This window comes from Cebus imitator, unplaced genomic scaffold (assembly GCF_001604975.1).
Source record: "Cebus imitator isolate Cc_AM_T3 unplaced genomic scaffold, Cebus_imitator-1.0 Scaffold295, whole genome shotgun sequence".
Lineage (NCBI taxonomy): Eukaryota > Metazoa > Chordata > Mammalia > Primates > Cebidae > Cebus > Cebus imitator.
In genome coordinates this window covers 476,135-497,559 of record NW_016107610.1, presented here as the reverse complement: position 1 = coordinate 497,559, position 21,425 = coordinate 476,135, and positions in this window count along the sequence as shown.

The following is a 21,425-nucleotide window of genomic DNA, read 5'->3' as shown; positions in this document are numbered from 1 at the left end:
AAAAAAAAAAAAGAAAAATAATATTTCATGGTATATGAATATATGAAATTCAAATTTCAATGTTCATAGAAAAGTTTTACTGGAACATAGTCATGTTTATCTGTTTACGCATTGTCTAAGGGCTGCTTTCTTGCTGCAATGGCAGAGTTGACTGGCTGCTGGATGATCCACAAAGAATAAAATGTTTACCATTTAGCCTTTACAGAAAAAGTATACTGACCCCTGCTAAAAACAATGTGGTTATGAGTAATCTTGGATACATCTTTTGCTGCATATGTATAGGAGTTACTCAGGGTATAGCCTAAGGAGAATATCTGGGCCTTAGGATATGTACATGTTTAATTTTATTAGTTAATGCCAAATTGTTTTCCAAAGTGATTGCAAAGTATTTTCTCTTCTGTCAGCGGTGGGTGTCGGGTCACAGTTTTACTACATTCTTGCCAGTAGTAGGTATTGTCCAATTTTTACCAAATGGGTAGATGTGAAAAGTTTTCTCATTGTGGTTTTAATAGGCATTTCTTTGATTATTAATGCAATCTGAACATATGCTTACGGTCCATTTGTATTTTCCCTTTATGACATTGCTTTATGTCTTTAATCTATTTTCTTTTGAATTGTCTGTCTTTTCCTTGATTGATTCAGGGAAATTCTTTACATATTTTGTATATTAATTCATTATCATTTAATTCACTGATTAAATTAAGTCATTTAATTTATGGCCGCCACTTTGTACTATCTTTATTGTGCTTTTCGATTGCCAGAGTTTTTACATTTAAAATATTTTTGATAGAAAATTTCAATCATATACACAAATAGAAGTTCTTAATTTGGAGGTGGTTGTATTTTAAATATTCTACTTTTTGTTTCATAATTTTTATGTTTTAAGAAGCCCTTCTTTATTCTTAAATAACAAATTATTAATGTATGCTGTCTTTTGAAAATTTTATAATTTTCCTTTTCATTCAAGTTTTGTGACATCTTGGAATTGATTTTTGGTATTATATGATATACACATACAATTTCATTTTTAAAATATGGATTATCATAGTCTCTGAGCCATTCATTTAAAAATGCACTTCTTGGCCTGGCGCAGTGGCTCATGCCTATAATCCCAGCACTTCGGAAGGCTGAGGTGGGTGGATCACGAGGTCAAGAGATCGAGACCATCCTGGTCAACATGGTGAAACCCCGTCTCTACTAAAAATACAAAAATTATCAGCTGGGCATGGTGGCGCGTGCCTGTAGTCCCAGCTGCTTGGGAGGCTGAGGCAGGAGAATTGCTTGAACCCAGGAGGCGGAGGTTGTGGTGAGCCGAGATCGCGCCATTGCACTCCAGCCTGGGTAACAAGAGTGAAACTCCATCTCAAAAAAAAAAAAATAAGTACTTCTTTTTTCTCCTGATTGGCAATTGTTCCTATAGAAAATTTCATACAGGTGTGGATTTTTTTTCTAGACTCTAGTCATTCTATTTGTCTGCTTATCATTTCTGATTGACCTCTCATTGTTGTAGCTACTTAGGTTAATAATATGTCTTCACATGTGCCTTCTGCCTTGGTCTTTGTCAGTAGTGTTTTGCTTCTTTTTTTGCCCTTAACTTTTCCATATAAATTTTAAAATCAACCGTCCAGTTATGAAATGTCTTCTTGGATTTTAATTTTGAATGATACTGAATCCGTAGTTTGGGAGGGAACCATTATGTACAATATTGAATCTTCCTATCCAAGAATATCATATATTTCTTCATTTACCTTTTTAAAGTGTCCTCCAATAAGTAATGCAATTTTTCCCTCAAACCTTCCCTACCTTATGCTAGATTTCCTCTTATATTCGATTCTATTCATATTCTGTATTCTTTTTATTTTTAGCTGCTTTGTAAGTGGTATCTTTTTACTTTCAATCTTTCTATTTTCCTAGTTTTAGCTGTTTTCTATGAAGAGTAGATAGTTGAATGTTTTTGTCAATAATCTTGGTCTTTATCCCTGGTTATCTTTGACTGTGTGTTCACCATTTCCCTTGAAGTATCATTTGTGAAGTTCCCTAAGGCTTAGCACGGATGTGCTCTCCTCCAGAGAGGTTTTCATTCATCTACAAAGCACTGAGGTCATCAGAATGCTTATATCTTACTGATGAATGGAACCTTTAATTACTTATGAGTTCATTTTTCTTTAGTGATACTTTCTGTTTTAAAGTCTATTTTGACAATTTTCTTTTGGTTAGCAGTTTCTTCTTTTATTTTCAAATTTTCTGTGTCTGTATGTTTAAAACGTGTTTTATAAACAGCATACAGCTGATGTGTTTATCCTTATTGACAGTATTTGTCTTCTAACTAGAGAGTTTAGTCCAGTTCTAATGTTTGTGATTATTGATGTATGTGTATGTGTAATCATATCACCTTATTATGAATTTACTATATAACTTTCTTTGGCTTCTTTACATTTCTTTCCTCCTATTACTATTTTTTAGCCAAGCAGTGATTCTTTTGTGATGTAAGTCAGATCATGCTGTTCTGTTCCAATCCCATTATTTGTTTCTCCTTTTTCTCCAAGTGAAAGCTAAAGTTCTTACGGAAGCCCATAGGACCTATATGGTCTGACCTCTTGCTTTTCTTGGACCGTTCTCCTTGCTACCTTGATTTTCTCTGAACACCAGAACATACTCTTGGTATAAGACCTTTGCACTTACTGTTTCCTCTATCCAGAACTTTCTTCTCCCAGACATCCTTTGGCTTCCTGCTCACATTCTCAGATCTCTGCTCATATGCCACCTTATCACTGAGGCTTTTCCTGTCCATTCTACATAAAATAGCAACCTCCTGCACTTCCCTGTCCCTCCTTGGCACTCATCACCCTCTGATTTATGACATACTTTCTTGTTTATTTGTGATGTGTGTGTCTTATCTACCAGAATGCAAGATCCGAGGATGAAGGTTCTTTGTCTTTGTAGTGTCTGCAGCATTGTCTTGTATGTGGTAGGAGCTTAGCATTTGTAGAATAAATCTTTTTTTTTTTTTTTTTTTTCTGAGACAGAGTCTCGCTCTGTCACCCAGGCTGGAGTGCAGTGGTGCGATCCTGGCTCACTGCAACCTCCGCCTCCTGGGTTCAAGTGATTTTCCAGCGTCAGCCTCCTGAGTAGCTAGGGCTATAGGCATGCATCACCATGCTTTGCTGATTTTTTTTTGTACTTTTAGTAGAGACAGGGTTTCGCCATGTTGTTTAGACTGGTCTGAAACTCCTGACCTCAAATGATCCACCCTCTTCAGCCTCCCAAAGTGCTGGGATTACAGGCATGAGCTACCGTACCCTGCTTAATAAATCTCTTTTGATTAAAAGTTCAGTCATTCAGATTTATTTCTTTCTCCTTGCTTGTCCCCAAATGATTTGGGCCTACAGTGAGAGATTTTAAGTCCTGATGGCCCTGGGGAAAGGAGGGCCATCTCATTCTGTGCAAGTGTAAGATATGCTGTCTTCTGTGTCCTTACTGGTTTCCCTGCTGGGTGACTGGTCTTACCCTGTTCCTAGATCCCTGCACAGTGTCTGCTTAGGTGTGACTAAGTCATGTGGTACTTTGGGATCTTGCACGAACACCTAACGCTGAAAACTGTGGCATGGGCCATTTTCCTTTGATCCTGAGGCCCATGTTCTGCAGCCTCTTGGCCCACCTCTACAGCTATATATCTGTATGCCCTTTCAATCCCTCTGGGGTCTCCTCTGGCACACATGGAACTTCCAGATCCCCTTCACGGTTGGAAAAATCAGAGATCTCCTACCTCTTTTGCTCAGAGCGGCCTTCTTATTTCTACGACACTTTAGATGTGTTTTCAGGCTGAGTGTGAGGCTTTCTCTAGATCTGCAGCTTTCCTCAAACTGTGTCCAGGGAAGCAAACCTGGACATGGTATTCTTGAATTCTTCCATACCCAACTAAAGGTTTTGCCCCTCTACCTCCAGGTTTCACCCTAAGAGAAACTGATGAGTGCTCTGGCATCTTCGATTCACCTCTTGCTTCATCTCTTTTTTCCCTACATTCCAGTGGGCCACAAAGGATGGTATTTCCCCTTTCCTTATGGCAGAAACTTCCCTGACTTCATATCTGAGTTCCCCCACTGTCCACAGTTTACGGTACAACTATCTCCTCCAAGTTGGCCAGCATTGCCTCTGATATGTGAACAAGAAGTATTTGGAGTTAAGGTCACCTTTCCTCTGGTTTTCTTTTCTTTTTTTTTTTTTAAGTTTGGCTTTCAAAATCATTGCCCCTCTGTAGAATCCAATATTATGTAAGATTATTAAGTCTCTTCTTTCTGTTTGCATTCTTTCTATAACAGTGTTAATAAATACAAATCAACACATATACACATGAAAAGAAGATGGATGTAGTAACCAAGGACTGCCTGATGAAAACTCGATTATGTAAAATGTCAGTGTCTGATTTCTATCTGCTCAAACTGATGTTTTGACATATTAATAAGACTTAATTCCAGCACTTTGGGAGGCTGAGGTAGGCAGATCACCTGAGGTCAGGAGTTCAAGACCAGCCTGACCAACATGGCGAAACCCTGTCTCTACTGAAAAAATACAAAAATTAGCTGCCTGTGGTGGCAGGTGCCTGTAATCCCAGCTACTTGGGAGGCTGAGGCAGGGAGAATTGCTTTAACCCAGGTGGCGGAGGTTGCAGTGAGCCAAGATCTCACCACTGCACTCCAGCCTGGGCGACAGAGTGAGACTCTGTCTCGAAGAAAGAAAGAAAGTCATTAATTGACATAATGACTTTAACATAATTAGCTTGTTCCTGATGTGTAATAAATGTGCTTGATAGATGCTGGCTGCTGTTTTAATGTTTACAAAATGTCCCCAAATGATGCCATCATTTTGAAGGTGAGACTCGATTTGCACCCTCGTGAGCTATGTAACCGCATGCCTTCCAAACTATTGACTGGGATTACTCTCTAACCTTAATTCAGTATCAGGCTCCTTGAGAGCAGACACCATGACTTAGGCCTGCTTGTCTTTGTTGGTGCACAGTAGGTCCATTCATTCCATGTTATTTATGTAGTACATGCCAGGCCCATGCTGGGTACTGGGCACACAAAGTGGAATAAGCATCAGCTCCTGCCAGAGCGAGACAAGTAATGCACTCAAGTATTACAGCTGCTGTGATCAATTGCCAAGGCAGCCAGAAAACATTCATGCAAAAGTGACCATAAAACTGTGCTTTAAAAGATGAGTGGTGTTTGCCAGGTAGACCAAGCGTGGAAGGACTTTCCTGGGGCGGGAGCGGAGCTGTGTGGACAAAGCACTGAGGTGTGAGATACAAAAAAGCAGCCTTGGGGAACCGCAAGCCGTTCAGTGCAAACGCAGTGTGGGTGAAGCCTTGGAGAATAGCAATAGGTGGGGTTCAAGAACCAGAGCACAGCAAGTGGCAGTTGAATGATCTTAGACAGAGGAGGTGCATGATCGGATTTGCCATTACGAAAGTTTTCCTTAGCCGGAAGGTGAATACCAGATTGGAAGGAATCAGGACTGAAGGAAGGGAGACCACTAAAAAGACTATGAAAACAGTGGAAAACAAAAGAAGAATGTAGAATTATGAGTTTTGGGGCCTGACTGGTTTCTTCTAAAATGCTTGTTTTTCTGCAATGATGGTAATAGTAATGATTGAGGACCTAGTATGTGCTGGGAATTCTGATTAGCCCTATACATACTGTTTAACATTTTCGATTATAACTACTCCATGAGGTAGGGACTATTATTACCTTAATTTATAAATAGGAATACCCAGGGCACTGAGTGTTTGAATAAATTACCCAAGGTCGCCCAGCTAGTGAGTTGCAGGGCTGGGATCAAACCTAGAAAGCACAGCTCGAAACTCTTCCACAGGTGTATTCCACAGAGGATAGAACTGTGTAGAATCAGAGAAATATCCTCTAGCTGCAATGCTTACAGCCAATGACATTTTTAAAAATTGTGGTAAGCACATACAACATAAAAAATTACCATCATAACCATTTTAAAGTCTGCAATTCTGTGTAATTTAAGTAGATTCACATTGTTGTGCAAGCATTACCATTATCCGTCTTAAACTCTGCATTTTGCAAAACTTAAAACTGTATACTCATTCAAAAACAGTACCCCATTCCCTGCTCCTCTCTGCCCCTGGCAACCACCATTCTACTTTCTGTCTTTATGTATTTGATTATTCTGGGTACCTCATGTAAGTGGAATCCTATAATATTTGTCTTTTTGTTAGTGGTTTATTTTACTTAGCATGATGTTCTCAAAGTTCATTCATATTGTAGCGTGTCAGAATTTTTTTTCCTAAGACTGAAAAATTTTCCACTGTATGAATATACCATATTTTACTTATCTGTTCATTTGTTGGGGTTCTTCCATGTTTTCTCTGTTGTAAATAATGCTATAAAAATGGGTGTAGAAATAACTCTTAAAGACTCTACTTTCAATTCTTTTGGATACACACCATAAGTGGAATTGCTGAATCATATGGAAATTATAAATATACATTTTTTCTGGGACAGGGTCTCTCTATATTGCCCAGGCTGGTCTTGAACTCCTGGGTTCAAGTGATACCCCTGCCTTGGCCTCCCAAAGTGCTAGGATTACAGGCCTGAGCCACCATGTCTGGCCTGTATGTATTTTTGCTTCTAGTTTCTCTTGTGATTTCGATTGCTTAAGATTATGTTGACTAATTTCCACAGATATGTGAATTTTCCAGTTTTCCTTTTGTCATTGATTTCCAACTTTTATCTTGTAATCAAATAAGATGTTTTGTATAATACGTATCTTTTTAGCTTTATATTGAGGCATAGTTTGTGTCCTAACATACGATCTATCTTGGAGAATGTCCATGTGTACTTGAGAAGAATGTATATACTGTTGTTGTTGGGTGGAGTTTTCTGTACATGTCTGTTAAATCCAGTTGGTTCATTGTGTTGTCCAAGCCCTCTGTCTCCTTTCCTATCTTCTGTTTGGTTGTTCTACCCATTTTAGAGAATGGGGTGTTGAAGCATCCAATTATTATTGTAAAATTATCTATTCCTCCTTTTAATCCTGTCAATTAAAAAAAAATTATTTGTTTTTTTCTTTAGACAAAGAGTCTTGCTCTGTCACCCAGACTGGAGTGCAGTGGCATGATCTTGGCTCACTGAAACCTCTGCCTTCTGGTTCAAGTGATTCTTGTGTCTCAGACAACTGAGTAGCTGGGACCACAGGTGTGCACCATCATGCCTGGCTAATTTTTGTATTTTTAGTAGAGACAGGGTCTCAGCCTCCTGAGTAGCCGGGACCACAGACATACGCTGCCATGCCTGGCTAAGTTTTGTATTTTTTGTAGAGAGAGGGTCTCAGCTTCCTGAGTAGCTGGGGCCACAGGTGTGTATCATTATACCTGGCAAATTTTTGTATTTTTTGTAGAGGCAGGGTGTCGGCCTCCTGAGTAGCTGGGATCACAGGCATGCACCACCACGTGTGGCTAATTTTTGTATTTTTAGTAGAGACAGGGTTTCAACATGTTGCTCAGGCTGGTCTCAAACTCCTGACCTCAAGTGATCCTGCCTTGGCCCCCTAAAGTGCTGGGATTACAGGGATGAGCCACCACACCTGACCAACCCTGTTAATTTTTGCTTCATATGTCTTGATGGTCTGTTGTTAGGGGTGTAACTACTTATAGTTGCTATGTTGTCCTGGTGTGTTGAACCTTTTTTTGCTGTATAATGTCCTTTGTCTCTTGTAATTTTTTTAAATTTAAAGTTTATTTTGTCAGACATTAGTATATGCATTCCTGGTCTCTTTTGGTCATTATTTTCATGGAATATCATTTTCCACCCTTTCATTTTCAAACTATTTGTGTTTTTGATTTAAAATGGGTATTTTGTAAATAGTATATAATTAGATTATGCTTTTAAAATCTATTTTGGCAATCTCTTGTCTTTTGATTGGAGAGTTTAATCCATGTACATTTAAAGTAATTACTGATGTTGGAGGGACTTCTGTCATTTTGCTATTTGTTTTCTACATACCTGATAACCTTTTTCTGTCTCTCATTTCTTGCTTTACTGTATTCTTTTGTGCTTAGTTGACTTTTTGCAGTAAAATGTTTTATTTTTCTTATAATCTTCTTTTGTGTATATTCTCTAATTATGTTCTTTGTAGTTATCATGGATTACATTTAATATCCTAAAATTAAAATGGTCTAATTTGAATTTATGCCAACTTCAATAACAGACAAAAAATCTGCTCCTTTGTAGTTCCAACCCCATCTTTTCCATTTATTAATGTCACATAATTACATCTTTATATGTCATGTGTCCAAAATTATAAATTAACAATTGTTTTTATTCATTAATCTCTTAAATTACGTAGAAAACAAATGTGGAGTTACAAGCCAAAGTTACAATAATACTGGCTTTTAGACTAATAGTTATTTTCCAAAAAATGTTTTAGTCTCTTAAATCATGTTAAAAACAAAAAGTAGAGCTATAAACTGTTGTTATAAAATACTAGCTTTTCTAACTGCCCATGTATTTACCTTTGCTGAGATCTTTGTTTCTTCATATAACTTCAAGTTACTGACTAGTATTTTGCAACCTGTAGCACTTTATTGAACATTTCTTGCAGGGCAGATCTAGTGGTAATAAACTCCCTCAGCTGTGTGTGTGTGTGTGTGTGTGTGTGTGTGTGTGTGCGCGCGTGCGCACACGCGTGCTTGTAATATGTCACCCCACTGCCTTCTGGTCTCTAAAGTTTCTGATGGAAGATATGATGTTAATCTTATTGAGGACCCCTCATATGTGATCATTTCTTCTCTCTGCTTTTTGTCTCTTTGTCTTTTGACAGTTTAATTATAATGTGTCTTTGTGTTGGCCCTTTTTAGTTCATCTTATTTGGAGTTTGTTGAGATTCTTGGATATTTATATGCATGTCTTTCATTAAATCTAGGAAGTTTGCAGCCATTATTCCCTCGAACAAACTCTATGCCCCATTTTTTCTTTCTTTTCCCTGGGAGCCCTGTGATGCATTTTTTTGGTCTGCTTTATGGTATTCTACATGTGCTTTAGGCTCTGGTCACATTTCTTCATTCTTTTTTCTTTCGTCTTTTCAGTAATTTCAGTTGTCCTATCTTCAAGTTCACTGATTTTTGCTTTTTCCTCCTCAGATCTGTTTTTGACTCCCTCTAGTGAATTTTTTTTAAATTTCAGTTATGGTACTTTATAGTTCTAGAGTTTCTTTTTGGATTTTATTAATGCTCTGTTTTGTTTGTACATCATTTTTGGACTTTCTACTTTTATTTTTTTAAGTTCTTTGAGCATCTTGAAGACAGTTGTTTAAATGTCTTTGTCTAGTAGGCCTGCTATCTGTTTTTTCTTTGACGTAGCTCCTGTTGGTTTTTCTCCTTTGAGCAGGCCATACTTTCCTGTTTCTCTGTACGGCTTGTTATTTTTGTTCCTGTTGAAAAATTTGAATGTAATAGTGTGGTAACTCTGGAAGTCAAATCTCTGCCTCCCTAAGGGTTTGCTGTTTTTTACTTTTGTTTTGTTTAAAAATGTTTTAGGCTGTCCCTGTGCCAGGAATCAGCCTCAGGTGTAAACTTAACATTCTCTCACGTCTTTTCTGAACTGGTGCCTTTTTTTGGGCATGTGCAATAATTTTCTAATTTCTCCTGTTTATGCAATTGATTTTGAACGTCCTAGTCTGTAACGTCTAGCTCCTTAAAGGAGGAAAGATGAAAATAAAGGGAAGAAAAAAGCACCAACCTTCTCAATCCCCCTGGAAGTCACTTCAGCAAGAGGAGTAGGCTCTTGTAGCAATGAGGTTGGGCTTGCAACAACCGGGAAGGAGTGCAACAACGGGGTGGGAGTGCAGCAATGGGGAGGGAGTGCAGCAACGGGAGGGACTTGCAACAATGGCTGCCCACCTTTATATCTGCACCTCCATGAGCAGAAGCAGCAATCAGCAATCAGAACATGTATCCCCAGTTTTTGGAGGGCAGGCTTCATTGCCAATCCTGGCTCCTGAAAGCTGCATGCCAGCTGCTTCAGGAAAATGTGTACCATGGAACTGATGGTAGGGGGATGGGTAGCCACTGCTGAGCTAAGAGCTGGCATTGACTGAAACGCAATTGACCATCCAAGCCTTCCTCTGAAGTTGCAAGCCTTCAGTAGACTCCAGTGTTGCAAAATAGTTACATCAGCCAATTCTGCCAGTGCAATTGTTGTCTAGGTGGCTGATCTCTGGTGCATACTATATCATCATCATCTCAGAATTCAGCAGATCTGTTTTGATGCATTTTGTCCATCAACTCTTGACTAGCATGTGGAGGGAAATGGTGTGGGTGCTAGTAGAAAGCTAGATGGTAATAAGGAAAGGCTCATCCATTCCTGAAAAGAATGTCTGAAGGGTCAATTTTTTAAAAAAACTCATCTTGTTGACACAATTGATGTTTCATTCTGGCTTATTGGAAATCTTGCACAGAAAATTGTTTTGTGACATTGGAGAAATTTTGATTTGTGGCCATTAAAGCAGACTGAGATGGAAGACATTATGATTAATCTCAGTGAATATTATAAAAGTTCTTTTTTTTGGCTGGGTATGGCAGCTCATGCCTGTAATCCCAGCACTTTGGGAGGCTGAGGTGGGCGGATCACAAGGTCAGGATTTCGAGACCATCATGGCCAACATGGTGAAACCCCATTTCTAATAAAAATACAAAAAAATTGCTGGATATGGTGGTGCATGCCTGTAGTTCCAGCTAATAGGGAGGCTGAGGCAGGAGAATTGCTTGAACCCAGGAGGCAGAGGTTGCAGTGAGTTGAGATCACGCCACTGCGCTTCGGCCTGGTGACAGAGCAAGACTCTGTATCAAAAAAAAAAAATAAAGTTCTCTTTTTGTTTTTCTTAAAAAAAAAAAAAAAAGCCTGATACATTTTTTAACAGGCTATTTCATATTTCTGAAAATATGTTTTTTCCTTTTTCTTCTTTTTAGTGATTATGTTTAAAATCGAATTCTGAATTATTAAATAAGCCAGCTGATTACCCTAAATCATATATATATATATATATATATATATACATATATATATATATATTTTTAAAGGAAATACTTATTTGTTAATTGTGGAAATTAGCCAGACTTTCATACATGATTCTGCTGGACACCAGCAGAGGCGCAATGGGATTCTTTGGTGTCTGGGTAGCCTCTGCCAGTGCATTTGTGTTTTGAGCTCAGCCAACTTGGCTCATTAGCAACAGAGAGAAGGTTTTGAGACTTAAGGTATCTTTAAAAGCTTCATACCTTGTAAAATCCAATTACTATTTGGAGTGAATAGTGGTGTTAAATATAGTTGTTCCTCTATAAAAGGTATAAAAGCATCACTTAATTGGAATTGAATGCAGGCTCCAAAAAAATGCATCTTGATTAGAGCGGAAAAAAGCAAAAGAGTCTAGCTTCCTTAGTTTCTTTAGTTTGTTGATCTATGTTTATATCTATAGCTGTAGCCGCAAACATGTTCACAAACGTACCTATATGTACATGCACAGTCAGAGAAGGGATGTTTCTAATGGTGTTACAATTAGCTGCTTCCTGGCAATTTCTAATTAAAGCAGAGATGCTAAGGCAGCTCCAGGTTTGTATTTCGTGCTGTTGTGAACATTAAGGTCTCTAACTCCAGCTTTGTACATGACTTGGGCTCTCTGTGGTGCTGGGAGAAACTTCAATGTAATACAGGTCCCAATTTCCCTTTTGGGGACGGGTGGTACACCGAATCACTTACGTGGTTCCTTCCCCTAGACAGTCTTCCCTGCTCAGTCTTCCCTGCTCACCTCCTGTTGTGTAAATTAGATGCTGATTCCAAGAATGGTAGCTTGAGAGGTGGGGCAATGCTGTGTTGCTGGGTGGATGGCTTTTCTTGGGATGAACGTCTTCCTGGTGATGTCATCTACTTTTAGGCTGAAGGAGATGGAAATGAGGCAACAGACCCACAGGCAGGAAGCAGGTGTCAGATAATCTGCTTGTTCACACTCTAAAATGCGGCTCAGAGTGGCACTGAGAGGAATTTGTCAGCGACAGGGAAGGTCCAGAAAGGCACAAACCCTCTTCCAGACAGGATTTGGAGCTTAGCAGAACGGCCTGGGGCAGCCTTCACCAGGCGGATGAACCTGGGCTACACCTAAGGAAGTGTCAAGATATTCCCACCCCAATCCTACAGGGCCAGGGAATCAGGGAGTCAACCAAAAAGAAATATTTTTTGAGCATCCACATTGCTAGGTATAGGTAAGATAAACAGAAGAAAGAGGCTGGGCACGGTAGCCCATGCCTGTAATCCTAGCACTTTGGGAGGCTGAGACGGGGGATCACTTGAAGTCAGGAGTTCAAAGCCACACTTGCCAACATGGTGAAACCCTGTCTCTACTAAAAATACAAAAAATTAGTGGGCTGTGGTGATGCATGCCTGTAATCCCAGCTACGTGGGAATCTGAGGCAGGAGAATCACTTGAACCAGGGTGGTAGAGGCTGCAGTGAGCTGACATTGTGTCAGCACTCCAGCCTGGGTAACAAAGTGAAAAAAAAAAAAAGAAAAGAAAATAAGAGAGAACTGGCAGTGGAAAGGAAGAAGTTTATTTAATTTCAGTTTCTTTGATAAGTTTTAATAGTAAAGACTCTAAATTAGAAACTGTATTGGGTAATCCTGATGAACAGAAAAAGGGCATCTTTGAAATTTCCTGAATATATTTTTGTTAAGAAAGTACACTTAGCCAGGTGCCATGGCTCAAACCTGCAATCCCAGCACTTTGGGAGGCCGGGGTAGGTGGATCACCTGAGGTCAGGAGTTTGAGACCAGCTTGGCCAACACGGTGAAATCCCATCTCTACTAAAAGTACAAAAACTTAGCCAAGTGTGGTGATGCGGGCCTGTAATCCCAGCTACTTGGAAGGTTGAGGTACGAGAATTGCTTGAACTCGGGAGGCGGAGGCTGCAGTGAGTTGAGTTGGTGCCACTGCACTTCAGCCTGGGTGGCAGAGCGAGACTGTCACACACACACAAAAGTACTGTCACTTACTCTGAGCTAAGAAGTCACCTGTAGTTTCTCACTGGTTTAGAACGTGGTTGTTAGTGTGATTTCTCTCCCACGTTCCTTGTGGGGCTCTTCCTCCCACTTCCCTCTCCTCCTCCATAACACGCCATGGACGTGGACGGCTGGGCAGGGCCTCCTCCACTCTTGCATTTCCTCCCAAATGTGATTAGTCGTTAAAATATTATGCATTATTATAAGCTAAAGGAAAATAAAAGAAAAATAATCATCTGTGATCTTCGGTGTTTCAATTTTTCTTTAAGACATATTTAAAAAATATTCATCTCTACTGATTTTAGTCTTCCAGTAAAATAATACAAGTTCATTAGAGAAAATTTAGAAGTGATGAACAAGTGGAAGAAAATGAAGTTTCTTGGTAATCTCACTGTAATCACGACAGCTTGGGACATTAGCGGCCTGGTTCTGATCCACAGACTCAATCAGTCCCAATACTTTTCACAGATTCAGTCGGAGTCAAATGAAGTGTCCCCACATGAGGGGACAACAGGGCCTGTGTGGCTTCACAGATGGCTGTTTACCACTCATAGTGTGGGCATCTCTTTTCCTCTGGCAGGAAAAGCTCCTTGGAGCCAAGAGACAATATCTGTTAATTTTTTCCTAGACCCCGACACTTTGACATCTTTATATTGTTATCTTGTTTGCCTGTTATTCTGTTAACCAGAACCCATGGAATTTAGACACATTGACAATAAGGTCTCAAACCCATCCTAACCCAACATGACCAAAACGGAATCTTTGACTTTTTCTTCCCCCAGGCATTTGCTTCTTCCGCTGTTTCCTGTCCCACTTCGTGGGTCTCCCACCATCCAGTTACACAAGCCAAAAACCTTGAAGTAATTCCTGACACTTTCCTCTGCCTCATTCCTGGCCCCATGCCATTTTATGACCATCAACTGTCAGCTTTACTCCATCACTTATCTCTCTTGTGTAGATTGGATGCACCCACTTCTCCTTCCATCATATTCCTGGTCATCATCTCTTACCTGGATCACCATACTATAAAGCCTTGTAATTTGTCTGCATATTCTACCCAGCTGAACTCCAGGCCTCCTCCACCCTGTAGCCATAATTGTCTTTCTGAAATGCAAACCTCAAGCACGTCATCATTATCTTGTATATAACCCTTTGGAGGTTGTTCTATTATCTTGGAGTCAAGATGAAACTCCAGGCCAGGTGCGGTGGCTCACACCTGTAATCAAAGCACTTTGGGAGGCCGAGGCAGGCGGATCACAAGTTCAAGAGATTGAGACCATCCTGGCCAACATGGTGAAACCCTGTCTTTACTAAAAATACAAAAATTGACTGGGCATGTTGGCGCGCACCTGTAGTTACAGCTACTTGGGAGGCTGAGGCAGGAGAATAACATGAACCTGAGAGGTGGAGGTTGCAGTGAGCCTAGATCGCTGCTGCACTCCAGCCTGGTGACAGAGCAAGATTCTGTCTCAAAAAACAAAAAAAGATGAAACTCCAGAGCATGGCCTTTGCAGTCCTCCATGGTTTACCCCATCTCTTATTTCATACTATCCACCCCAATTCCTTTGTCACATTTCCCCCCTCTCCATTTGTAAAATATCTTTGTACTTCATTAGCGGTGTCTTTTTTATAACAAATTTTCACTTTTAATATAGCTAAATTAGTCTAATACTTTATGGATTCTGGATGTTTTTTGCTTCTCAAGAAGACCTTCCTCATTCCAAGACTGTATAAATATTCCCTTATATCTTCTCTTACGGTTTTGGTTTTTATATTTGACTTCTTACTCTATCTTTAGTTTTATGTATGGTGTGAGGTAAAGCAGAATCCTTATTTTTTTCCAAATGGCATTTACTGACTATTTTTTCCTCCATCTTTAACCCCCTGTATTAGTCAGGTTTCTCTAGAGGGACAGAACAAATAGGATAGATGTATGTATAAAAGGGAGTTTATTAAGGAGTATTGACTCATAATCTCAGGGCGAGGTCCCACGGTAGGCTGTCTGCAAGCTGAGGAGCAAAGAAGCCATTCTGAGTCCCAAAGCTGAAGAACGTGGAGTCCAGTGTTCGAGGGCAGGAAGCATCCAGCATGGGAGACAGATGAGGCTGGAAGACTCAGCCAGTCCAGTCCTTCCATGTTCTTCTGCCTGCTTTATTGTAGCGGTGCTGGCAGCTGATTAGACAGTGCCCACCCAGACTGAGTGTGGATCTGCCTTTCCCAGTCCACTGGCTCAAATGTTAATCTCCTTTGGCAACACGCTCACAGACACACCCAGAAACGATACTTTGAATTCTTCAATCCAATCAAGTTGACACTCAATAGTAACCATCACACCCCCTCTTTCTCCATGAAATATCATAAAGTAAATTCCTATATAGCTGTGTTTCTAGAGTAATAATTTTCTCCACTGATCTCTTTGTTTTCTTTTTCCTTCTGAGAAAAAAAGACACACATTACTATAATTTTGCAATATGTTTTGAATTCTAATAGTGTTAGTTCTGCCAAGTTCTCATTTTCAAAATGTTCTTCATTACTAGTGTATACTTTTTCTTCACTACGATTTTTGGATTTCTATAGATGCAGAATTGTCAAACAGATGTCAAATTCTATGATAAATTCTGTGGTGGTTTTCATTGGGATTGAATTGAATTTATGGATTAATTTTGGAGATAAATTGTCATCTTTATGATAAGTTCTTTCTGTCCAAGAACATGTAATATTCATTTGTTTCTTCAGTAAAGATTTGTAATTTTCATGTGTGGTGTATTCTTCTAGTTTAATGTTATTTCTAGATATATTTACATTTCTATTGCATTCGTGGAGGCAATCTTTTCTGTTATATTTTCTGTTTAATTATTGCTTGTATATTGGACAGACACAATTTTTTTTGACTGTCATGCGTCCGATGTATTACTGAACTCTCGTTCTAGTTTAATAGCTGTCTTTATCTGTTTCATGATGCTCCGACAGAATACTGCAGACTGAGAAATACATACACAGAAAAGTGTTGGCTCACTGTTCTGGAGACTGGGAAGTCCACCAACAAGGTGCCAGCATCATGTGAGACCTTTTTGCTGCATCTTCCATGGCAAAAGGCAGAAGGGCAAAAATGCAGAGGCCACTCCGGAAAGTTCTTTCAACAAGGCATTAAACCCACTCTCAAGAGTGGAGCCCTCATGGCCTGATCACGTCTTAAAGGCCCTACCTCCCAAAACTGTTAGATTGGCAATTACATTTCAACATGAGTTTTGGAAAAAACAAACATTCAAACATTCAATAGCTTCCCTGTGGCCTTGTCTTGGACTTAGGCCAAGCAGTTGTATCGTATGAAAACAACCACTGCTTTGTCTCCTCCTTCCCAATACTAATATCTTATTTCTTTTTTTGTTTATTGGAGGTTGGGGAGATTGGTAACTGGACACCTATTAAGAAGCAACTGCACTAGATTGATGGGCAGTAATGAATGGCTGAACTTGGTAGCCACTGATGTAGAAACAGAAGCAGCCGAATGACTGCCAGTGCTTGGAAGCTGGATATAGGGGTTCCGACAGGAAGGAGAACTTTATTTGTAAGAGGAAACAATGTTAGAAGCCTGAGGTGGGTGGATCATGAGGTCAGAAGGCTGAGACCATCCTGGCTAACACAGTGAAATCCCGTCTCTAATAAAAATACAAAAAATTGGCCAGGCGTGGTAGCACATGCTTGTAGTCCCAGCTACATGGGAGGCTGAGGCAGGAGAATTGCTTGAACCCAAGAGGTGGAGGTTGCAGTGAGCCAAGATCGTGCCACTGCATTCCAGCCTGGGCGACAGGGCAAGACTGTCTCAAAATAAATAAATAAATAATAAATAAAAATAAACGAATGAATTCAGTTTTAGGCAGGTAGAGTTGATGGCCCCATGGGACATTCAAGTGAAAGATCCAGCAGGCGTCTGGGTAATTACAGATTAGGATGAATCCTTACTTTAGACAAATAGCTGCTCCCTCTGAAATCACTTGGGTTTCCACCTCCTTATACCAAGTATGTGTTAGTATTGAGCAGGGCATCACATCAAGTGGTGTAGGTGAGATGTGTGGGCAACATCTTTGCTATTGAGAAGAGGGGTCTCTCAGCAAATGAGCATATGGCAGGTGTGTGTGTCAGCCAAATTCCGAATTACTCGTTGTCTGTTCCTGGGACAATGTTAGATTTCAATTCTGGATCTGAGCTGGTCGGTGAGGATGATGATAAAGCTTTCAGCCTGTGAATTTGTATTTCTTACTTCTAAATATCCACGATGTTATAAAGCCAAATTTTTTTAAAAAAGGTTATTTTTGCAAGTCTAGGATAGGATGATGGGTGGCAGTGGCAGGGCAGGGGAAAAGTGGTAATTAACTAAGTCCCCAGTGCATTTGGAGATAGGTCAGAACTTGGGTATTGTGGAAAACTTGTCCCTTCCTCTCTGACACCAGTTAATGATTTGTCTCCACGGCTGTGTTTAGACCTCAGGCTGTCATCACCTCTGATGTAGTTCCTGCAGATCAAAGAGGGAAACAGTGCACAGCCATGTCACTGCCTGTATCGCTTGCACAGAGGCCCTTAGCTCTGACTTCTAGGGTACCCGGCTGGCCTTCTGCACATCATTATCCAGATTAATGAGGACAGATGGGTTTTTGTATAATCAGCCTCACTTTGCTGCCAATCTGATTTTGTCGCCAGGTGGAATATTTCAGTAATGAATAATTACAAATATAGCAACCAATTCTGAATTAGGGGGAAAAAACAATGACAGGGTGTTAAAGTGTGGAAATAAGAAGATCTTGCATTATTGTGCACTGGGTTTGCCTGAGGGTGGGCGGGCAGTTCAAGATACCAGGCTGTGGTTCCAGTTACCTTAATAAAAGTCACAAAGGAAAAAAAAAATGAGGAGCATCACTCTTACTTTCCCTTAAAATCTCCCCCTTCTTTCACAGTTCTCAGCAACCCAAGCTGCACCTGTGATAAAATTGCAACCACTCCAGGGTACCTACTGGGACTCATTCATTATGAAAATGGGAGATATTCAAGATTTGGGCACATGAGGGGCTTACATTCCATCTGTTGAGACTAGGAGGAGGGAAGCAGGGCTGGGCTGAGAAGAGAGAGAGATGTGAGTTGGGGGTGGGGAGGACTGCTTGCTCGGATGGTTGGTGGGCATGTCTGGCTGTGGCATGGGAGCTGAGCAGATTCCCCAGTGCTGATAGGGCTTGTTGACGCTTTTTTTTTTTTTTTTTTTTTAAAGAAATGAGGCCAAGAATGTCAAGAGATGCTACTGTATTTGCCAAAGTCAGTGATAATAGCACTTAACCTTATTTATACCTTTCCTGGCTGTTTGCAAGTCATCTCTTCTTAACTTTCCCTTTTGCTGTACATTTGCCTAGTTGAAAATAAGAGGTGGCTTCTCCCCATACAAACAAATTTCTTCTGCTCATTGCATCTATAAAATTCACAATGCCTTTATTTTTCTACCCTGTAATTTGTATTACACATTTGCTAATGTGTAAACATCTCTGAAATGGATATTTCAGTGAAAAATGAACTGTGAAGAACAGGATGAATCCCTTTCTGTAATTTTTTTTTAAAAAGCTGTGTTTGAATGTTCATAATAACATTATTCATAATAGTCCAAAGTGGAAACAACTCAAATGTTCATCAGCTGATGAATGGATAAGTAAAATGTGGTATATCTATACTGTAGAATGTTATTTGGAAACAAAAAAGAATGAAATACTGATACATACATGGATGAACCCCAAAAACATGCTAAGTCAAATAAACCAGACACCAAGGCTACATGTCATAGGATACCAACCATAGGAAAATCCATAGAGACAGAAAGTAGATTAGTGATTTCCAGGGACTGAGGAAGGGCGAGGGGGAAGTGAAGAGTGACTGCTTATGGAGTTTCTTTTTAGGGTGATGAAAATGTTCTAAAATTGATTGTGACATAGGTTGCAGAAGTCTGTGAATATATTTAAAAATATATTTTAAATTGTATATCTCAAATCAGTGAACTGTATATATGAATTCTATCTCAATAAAACTGTTATATATACTGTGGGTTTGTTTTAAATCTTGGTACATGCATAATTTTTTTCCTAAGATACACAAAAAATTGTAAACAGTGGTGAACTTTGGCAAAAAGGAGTAACAGAGAAAGATGAACATTTTCCATTTTGTGCCCGTCTGTAGTGTTTCCTAAGAAGTTCCTCATCTCTGTCTGAGACCACCTCCGCCTGGACTTCATTGTTCATATCACCAACAGCATTTTGGTCAAAACCATCCAACAAGTCTCTAGGAAGTTTCAAACGTTCCCACATCATTCTGCCTTCTTCTGAGCCCTCCTAACTGTTCAAACCTCTGCCTGTTACACAGTTCCAAAGTCACTTTCACATTTTTGGGTATCTTCATGGCAATGCCCCACTACCTTGGTACCAATTTACCTATTTTAGTCTGTTCTCACTTTGCTACAAGGAAATACTCAAGACTGGTAATTTATAAAGAAAAGAGGTTTAATTGACTCATAGTTCCACATGGATGGGGAGGCCTCAGGAAACTTACAATCGTAGTGGGAGGCACCTCTACACAAGGCAGCAGGAGAGAGAATGAGTGCCAACAGGGGAAATGCCAGATGCTTATGAAACCATCAGATCTCCTGAGAACTCACTATCATAAGAACAGCATGGGGGAACCCATCCCCGTGATTCAATTACCTCCTACCAGGTTCCTCCCAAGACACATGGAGATTGTTTGGATTACAATTCAAGATGAGATTTGGGTGGGGACACAGCCAAACCATATCATTCGTGTACCACTAATTTGCTGGAGTGGCTTACAGAACTAAGGGAAACACGTATAATGGTTTATTATAAGGGATATTGCAAAGAATACAGATGAAGAGATGCATAGGGCAAGCTATGGGGAAGGGTTGTAGAGCTTCCTTGCCCTCCCTGGGTGCACCATTCTCCTGGAAAGTCCAAGGGATTCAGAAGCTCGAGGAACACAGTCCTCTTGGGTTTTATGGAAGCTTCATGATGTCAGCGTTCCTTACCGCACAGTATGGAGTGGGGACCTCCCTGGGGAAGGTCTTAAGACCCACAATCAGAAAGGTGCAGGAAGATGACAGTTTTGCCTTGGGGAAGGTGAAAGGAGGGCAGGGGATTCTATTTTCTGAGACTGAACACATTCAACATTATAACAAAAAACTATTTCTAGGGTGATGGGAGTCAAAAGCCAAAAACTGGATGAAAACCAATTTATATCATAACACCTTACCCCCCTCCCCTGCAACAGTTTCTGACGAAAGAGGAATATAACTGGCTGTGGATAGTGATGATCCACATCCTGTGGCTGGCCAAACAATGGATGCTCTGTTGTGAGGGACTGACAATGTGAATCCCAGTCTCCACCTCAAATTACATGACAGGGTAGTGTGATTACCCCCTTTTATGGATGAAAAAAGTGGTGAGAGGATAGGTCATTTTTTTCAAGGTCACTGTGGTGGTTAATCTTACCTGACAACTCGACTTGGCCACGGGATGCCCAGATAGTTTATTGCACATTATTCCTGGGTGTGTCTCGAGGGTGTTTCCAGAAGCGATTAGCATTGGGATTGGTGGACTGAGTAAAGCCGATGGCCCTCCTTTATGTGAATAGGCGTCATTCAATTGGTAGTGGGCCTGAATAGGATGAAAAGGCAGGGAAAAGCTGAATTTATTCCCTGCCCGACTAATGAGCCAGGACATTAACCTTCTTCCACTTTTAGGGCTGCTGGTTCTCAGGCCCGAAGACCCAGCCTGGAATCTATACCATGGACTTTCTCACTGGGCCTTGGAAATATACCACCACCCATTCTAGGTCTCCAGCTTGCAAAAGGCTAAACTTAGTCTGTCTGGACTACTATAATAAAATACCATAAACTGGGTACCTTACATGCAACAAAAGTTTATTTCTCATGGTTCTAGAGGCTGGGAAGTCTAAGATCAAAGTGCTGGGAGATTTGGTTTCTGGTGAGCATCCACTTTCTGGCTCTTAGATGGCACTTCTTGCTGTGTTTTCACGTGGTAGATGGTATGAATGAGTTCCCTTAGGCCTCCTTTATGAGGGTTCCAACCTCATGACCTAATCATTTGCCAATGGCTCTATCTCCAGAAATCTGTGTTTTAAAGCTGACACATCCTAATGTTTGAGAACTGCTGACTTAGTCGAGCTCCTTCATTTTAGAGACTTGATGAAGGTCATTCAGCTTGTAAGTAGAAGAGGTGGCATTGGAGATGGACCTGGCGGGGAGGCCATCTGAACTCTGATAAATGTTTGAATTATAGATTCTTCTCAAGA